The 7,065-nt window shown below is 40.1% G+C and overlaps 1 long non-coding RNA gene across 3 annotated transcripts; it reads right to left on the bottom strand.

The window, feature by feature from the left end:
* Positions 1-226: 226 nt before the first annotated feature.
* Positions 227-5,885, bottom strand: LOC125532247. Of its 3 annotated transcripts, none has more exons than XR_007293925.1 (4): positions 5,755-5,885; positions 5,038-5,107; positions 2,122-2,289; positions 227-2,016 (listed from the first exon to the last, which is right to left on the bottom strand). It is a non-coding gene; the product is annotated as an uncharacterized LOC125532247 (long non-coding RNA). The 3 variants fall into 3 exon arrangements; XR_007293926.1 differs by having other exon boundaries at positions 2,213-2,289; XR_007293924.1 differs by having other exon boundaries at positions 227-2,289.
* Between the last annotated feature and the right edge of the window lie 1,180 nt (positions 5,886-7,065).

Raw genomic sequence — 7,065 nt, 5'->3', positions numbered from 1 at the left:
AGCACATATGGTTACTATTCTAACCACTATATAAACAAAATGAACAGGGGGGCTTGTATAAGGGTAACCAAAGTTCAAAAGAAAAAAAGTGTTGTATGTGTTGTTTTTCTGATGATTTGGGTCTTGGAACACCTGAATAGGCAAGCACAGTATTGCATGTAAGAAAATGTGAAACATTGCTAATAACTTCCATCATATACATGATAGTTTTAGGTCATACAAGCAATGGGGAAAAGAAAAGCAGTCTATATGTGATGAAGCAAGCCTAAGTCAAATAGGTAATGCCCATACAACCAAATTCATTACAATGGATGGATTTCAGTCCTAAAACTGGAAAGTAAATATGTATAACAGAAGTGAATCATAGAACGTGGTTTATACACAGCACGATAGTCTTCCTGTGAGTACAACTTCTACCACACATCGCCTGTAAACAAAAGAAAAGATAACCATACCATACTCAAGTTGACCAGTGCAAAGAGTCGCTATAAAATAGAAACTTCAAAGACCATATCAGGTAATATGTTGATAGGATTTAGAAAACAATGTCCGGAAAACAAAAATATTTCTCAGTACATAGTAGGATATCATGCATGCAGCAATCATGTACATAGGTGTTCTCATCAATGAACTAACATCAAGCAGAAAAACTAAAAGGCGCCATTCTAGGAAAGTCTGTATATTCTACATGCATCGACCACCTCAAAACTGAAAGGGAAAGCAATATTATTAATCAACAAAAAACAAAAATATTTTTTTCAGAATCCATGAGAACGAATGGAGTGGAAACAGAAAATATTTATAAATCTTTGAAGGATACGAAAGAACTGCAATATTATAGGCTAACGGAATTGATCTTTTCCAATGATCTTTGCTAGAAGGAAAAAAACAGGTTTAACCTTGGAAGAGGATTATTTTTGTTTATGGTGCAATGTAGCTTGCTAGCATTATGCAATGCAATAAAGGAGAAACTACTCTATTAACGGCAAATTATACAGTGATAGGTGGTGTTGAAAACAAAACTGATATAAAATGTACATGCCAATGTATCTTAATCATAGCAAACAACAAACAGCCAACAATGAGAAAATGCATACCACATAGCAACAACCAACAATAAGCACATGCATCACCCGCTGCTGCGAAAACAGACTCATCTCGTTGGAGAGAAGCATGGTGGAGAAAATCAAAATCCACCAGAACCAAAAAGAAATCAAGCACGCATTACACATAAAACATTTACCCTAAGTTCATGCATTAGAAAAATAAGCGAGGGCACCACATTTTCTAAAACTATAGTTTAAAGTTAGCAATCTAAACATATACACATATCCTAGGTGCGAAGAGTATCTTAACCACGGCTCTGGTTTTAGCTGAAACTTGCTTTTTTAGATATAGCAGTACATAAAAACACAATGAACATCTGAATAAGAAATTATTCTTATGAAATTAATATGGCATGGGACTACTATGGACAATGATGGAACATTTATGGTGACACAGTTTTCAGAAATCTTTTTCATTGTCATAGTGGATCTTAGGGGAAATGGACTTTCAATCAACTTCATAGTGGATCTTAGGGGAAAATTTCCTATGCCACTACAACACCGACAAGTGCGACCATGTGTTCATCAAAACAATATTACCAATTCTTTTGGTTGCAATGAAACACCGAAAACCTGGCTCGAGTACATTTGAACAATAACATTTTCGACTATCTACATACCTGTAAAATTACATACTCATATATAAAGCTTTCAAAGTATAAGTATTTTTCAGGTCTGGACAGATTCAAGCGACTGAAAGAATATTATCCTTTTTAGTTAAAATTAAATAGCTTAATCTTCTATCAGATTTACATGGGCCTTAGGGTATAGAACAGACTTACAGTTGGATAGTAATTCGTGAAAACAGAGTAACCAGTGATAATCAAATCCATTACTGCATCAAGGTACTTTTTTCACATGATCATGCCATAAAGGCATTCCAGATTTGCAGAAGAAAGGTAGGAAACTCCTACAAAGCAGCAAGCAAAACACCCAGATTCAGAGCAGCTGGGAACGAATAAATTCAGAAATAGATACTTAGTAAACATTGAGATTGCACGTGTTCTATTGCTACCTGCCTTCTCTTGTTAAGTAACTCATTCAAAGGCGGATAGTAGCTCACTGATTAGTAGGTGGTGGTGTTCTAGATGCTCGTCCCTTCTCACCTTGGGCTCTCTGAATAAGTGATTATGTATTACCAAATCCAATGATGGCTAGCTCCATGAAGATCACACATGTACCACTTCAAGCAAGCAAGCCAGCTGTTAGATCTATTTGTCCATATAAGATAGGAGTAGGAATACATGCATATCCTGCTATATGTCATTCAAATTTCATTTTTCGAATATGCTAGCCTGCTAATTGCATTGGGACAAATTTGTAGAAGCTAATCAGGGCATCTCCAATGCAAGAGTGCTTGTTCGGCGCTTAGGAAATAAAAAATAATAATAACGGAAGTAGCATCGATCTAGCAGTCTACAACAAATGATGCATGTCAAAACGCAAAACAGATTAACGAAATGAACTACTTACGCTCTGGCAAGGTCAAGAGCTATATGTATACCCTGTCTTGGGATATATGGGCCAGCAACAGCGTACCACCTGTAGTATTGTCTAGGCTAATGAGGTAAGATTATCCACTGTTGAGTTACTTTTCATTTTGCCCTTCAATTCAAGTGCTTACAGAACAACACATGCATTTTTTTCAACCTTACAACAGTCCAAATTTTTTCGAAGAGGATTTAAATCGTTTCTTTTGCGAGTGATGCGTACGTACAGTTTGGGGAAATAAGTGAACGCGGAACAACAAATCCTTGATGAATCAGTAATCAAATGTAACAAAATGATGAGGTGAGAAAGATGGTTCAGCCTGTGTCTGAATCATTCAGCCTCTCATTATTTTGAGAAAATAGGCTCAAGACAAGACATCATCTATCAGCCTGCTTAAGTGAGTTTCATAGTGGAGTGTTCCTTGCACTTCAGGAGCACACCACGGATTCTTGGTCATTCAAATAAAGAGCTTTTTCTCACCTACTCTATTATAATGTGATTGCTAGATCACGTACTAAGTGTGTTGAAAAGAGAAGTTTTTTTGCAGTCAAAATAAAAAACACGAGTAATCCAACCCAAACCAAGAGCTGATGTGGTGACGAACACTCAGCTCGACCTTGTCGAGCTTGCCCTTATTCAGAACCTTGAAAAGGGTGAATCCAGCGGGTGTCTCCAACGACATCAACATCTCCAACCAAGCAGCAACTCAACTCACCTAGATCGAAGCACACCACACAATGAAATCAAAATGTAACGAAATGATGAGGTGAGAAAGATGGTTCAGCATGTGTCTGAATCATTCAGCCTCTCATTATTTTGAGAAAATAGGCTCAAGACAAGGTATCATCTATCAACCTGCTTAAGTGAGTTTCGTAGTGGAGTGTTCCTTGCAGTTCAGGAGAACACCACGGATTTTTGTGTTGGAAATATGCCCTAGAGGCAATAATAAAATGATTATTATTATATTTCTTTGTTCATGATAATTGTCTATTGTTCATGCTATAATTGTGTTATCCGTAAATCATAATACATGTGTGAATACATAGACCATAACATGTCCCTAGTAAGCCTCTAGTTAATTAGCTCGTTGATTAATAGATAGTCACGGTTTCCTGACTATGGACATTGGATGTCATTGATAACGGGACCACATCATTAGGAGAATGATGTGATGGACAAGACCCAATTCTAAGCATAGCACAAGATCGTGTAGTTCGTTTGCTAGAGCTTTTCCAATGTCAAGTATCATTTCCTTAGACCATGAGATCGTGTAACTCCTGGATGCCGTAGGAGTGCTTTGGGTGTACCAAACGTCACAACGTAACTGGGTGACTATAAAGGTATACTACAGGTATCCCCGAAAGTATCTGTTGGGTTGACACGGATCGAGACTGGAATTTGTCACTCCGTATGACGGAGAGGTATCTCTGGGCCCACTCGGTAATGCATCATCATAATGAGCTCAATGTGACCAAGTGTTTGGTCATGGGATCATGCATTACGGTACGAGTAAAGTGACTTGCCGGTAACGAGATTGAACGAGGTATTGGGATACCGACAATCGAATCTCAGGCAAGTAACGTACCGATTGACAAAGGGAATTGAATACGGGATTGATTGAATCCTCGACATCGTGCTTCATCTGATGAGATCATCGTGGAACATCTGGGAGCCAACATGGGTCTCCTAGGGCCGGCGCCCCCCCTAGGGGCCCTATATATAGTGGGGGGAAGGAGGGCAGCCGCACCAAGTCTCTGGCGCCTCCCTCTCCCCACGTAACACCTCTCTCTCTCTCGTTGGAGCTTGGCGAAGCCCTGCCGAGATCACCGCTGCTTCCACCACCACACCGTCGTGATGCTGGATCTCCATCAACCTCTTCTTTCCCTTGCTGGATCAAGAAGGAGGAGACGTCTTCCCAACCGTACGTGTGTTGAACGCGGAGATGCCGTCCGTTCGGCGCTAGGTCATCGGTGATTTGGATCACGACGAGTACGACTCCATCAACCCAGTTCTCTTGAACGCTTCCGCTCGTGATCTACAAGGGTATGTAGATGCACTCCCCTCTCCCTCGTTGCTAGATGACTCCATAGATTGATCTTGGTGATGCGTAGAAAATTTTAAAATTCTGCTACGTTCCCCAACATCTTGGTCATTCAAATATCACTTACTCTATTATAATGTGATTGCTAGATCACGTACTAAGTGTGTTGAAAAGAGAAGTTATTTGCAGTCAAAATAAAAAAACACGAGTAATCCAAACCATGTACAGGTATCATTTTCCTCAGGACCTTCTGTATATTCCTTTATCGCCCTCTAAATTTCTCTTTCACTTCTACCAGTGCACGCACATATATTGATTGAGTGCAAATAGAGCTGGCAATAGCAAACATATCCAAACCCAAAATGCAAAAAATCAGATTCAGTATAGAGAGAAGGATACCTTTGGGGCTACGACGTCACAAATAGGAGGCTGCAGCCACTGTAAACCTAGGAGAAAGCAAATCGCTGGCCTAGGAAAAGAAGGGCATGGTCAGGAAAATATATTACTTCTACTTACTACAATGGAAGAAGGAAACGGTTGCCAATACATAACTAAACAAAAAATGACATTTGGGGGAACAATATATAAAACACTAATAACAGATTCCAAAAGAAGTTGCATTATCAAAAACCCTAATAATCAACAAAATCAAAGTAATCTTCCTTGCCTCTATAGCACATGCCTCAACCTTATAAGGCATAACAAGAAACCATGTCTTCGAAATTGAAACATAATCATACCGCTCTTAAATATCTGAAACACACATCGTATTCCTCCCCAAGACTGCTATTATCCAACTATGATGGTCTAATCAGATTCACATGCCACGAGCACACACAACAATCACATAGTATGTTACTTGGCCCTAGTTACTTCAAGCAGTTTTAACAAAATACATGTTACCTCCTCTGATCCATATTAATTGTCATTGATTTAGTACACTACTAAATCAACGACAACTAATATGGATTAGAGGAAGTACTTTATTTTGACTACCTTATGTGGAGCAAAGGCCACACAGTCCTTTATTTCAATAAAAGGAAATATATACAAACAGAGAATAAACAGTCCCAAGAGAAAAGAAAGAAAGAGAAAAAAGAACCCTGAAGTTCTTACCATTTGAGTTGCTTAACTACTTGCGGAACTAAAGGTGCGAAGGCCAGAGGTAGGAACCACTATCTCAGGCGTTGGCAACTTCGCCTCTTGTTTATCGAATTAGTATGTACTCCTATACCATCACGAGGAAGCGCGGAATGGTGGTGACCTGTTTAACAAATGATTAATGTAATCACATTTGTATCCTCAACTGCAGTTAAAGTATTAACAAGTATCATACATACACAGATTGATTTTCTTTCATAGGAAAACTGATAAGAAGTTCATGAGCCGAAACCAAAATAACAATGGCACCCCGCCTTGTAGTACAGCCAGCCTGCCTTCGCCATCGATAAATCAAATCTACCAAAACATACAGACAAATTTACAGTTTAGAGAGGGATGATCTTGCACACACCTCAACCAAAATGACATGTGCAAACACCAGACAGGTTGATATGGTCGTTGAGGAAAAATATTCTAATGGAGAAAGCCACAGAAAAATCTGAAAGAAACGAAGTCAACCACCAACTTAGCATTTGTAAAATTGGGAATAGAGCAATAGGAGGAAAGTAGAGAAAACATACACATCATAGCAAGGATGTACTTCTGACAGCCGTGCATAGAGCAACACATCCTCAGCACCGTTCTCTTTGCCGCTGCAAAACAGGAGCCAGTGGTGAGGCGCCAGCCGGCCGGCATCACCTTCACCTTTCCCACCCCTCGTATCCCCTCTCCTCGATCTCAACCAATACATCAGCCTGAAGCTTAACACCTAATAATAAGATTTCAGAATAATCAATAATATTTACAAAGGAACCTGTAGCTGCAGCAAGAGGTTTATGAGTAAATTAACATGTAGTTAAATGAGCTGAAGCACACAAAAATAATAGTTTGAGGTGAGTACATCTACCTAGTTGCTGATAGATCATTAAATTCTCAGATATGTCAGTTGTTGGGGAACGTAGTAATTTCAAAATTTTCCTACACACACGCAAGATCATGGTGATGCATAGCAACGAGAGGGGAGAGTGTTGTCCACGTACCCTCGTAGACCGAAAGCAGAAGCGTTAGCACAACGCGGTTGATGTAGTCGTACGTCTTCACGATCCGACCGATCCAAGTACCGAACGCACGGCACCTCCGAGTTCAGCACACGTTCAGCTCGATGACGTCCCGCGAACTCCGATCCAGCAGAGCTTCACGGGAGAGTTCCGTCAGCACGACGGCGTGGTGACGGTAATGATGTTGCTACCGACGCAGGGCTTCGCCTAAGCACTGCTACGATATGCCTGAGGTGGAATATGGTGGAGGGGGGCACCGCACACGGCT

Source organism: Triticum urartu, unplaced genomic scaffold, assembly GCF_003073215.2.
Source record: "Triticum urartu cultivar G1812 unplaced genomic scaffold, Tu2.1 TuUngrouped_contig_9487, whole genome shotgun sequence".
NCBI lineage: Eukaryota > Viridiplantae > Streptophyta > Magnoliopsida > Poales > Poaceae > Triticum > Triticum urartu.
Note: the sequence above shows the minus strand (reverse complement) of the source record. Positions and strands in the feature narration are given on the sequence as shown.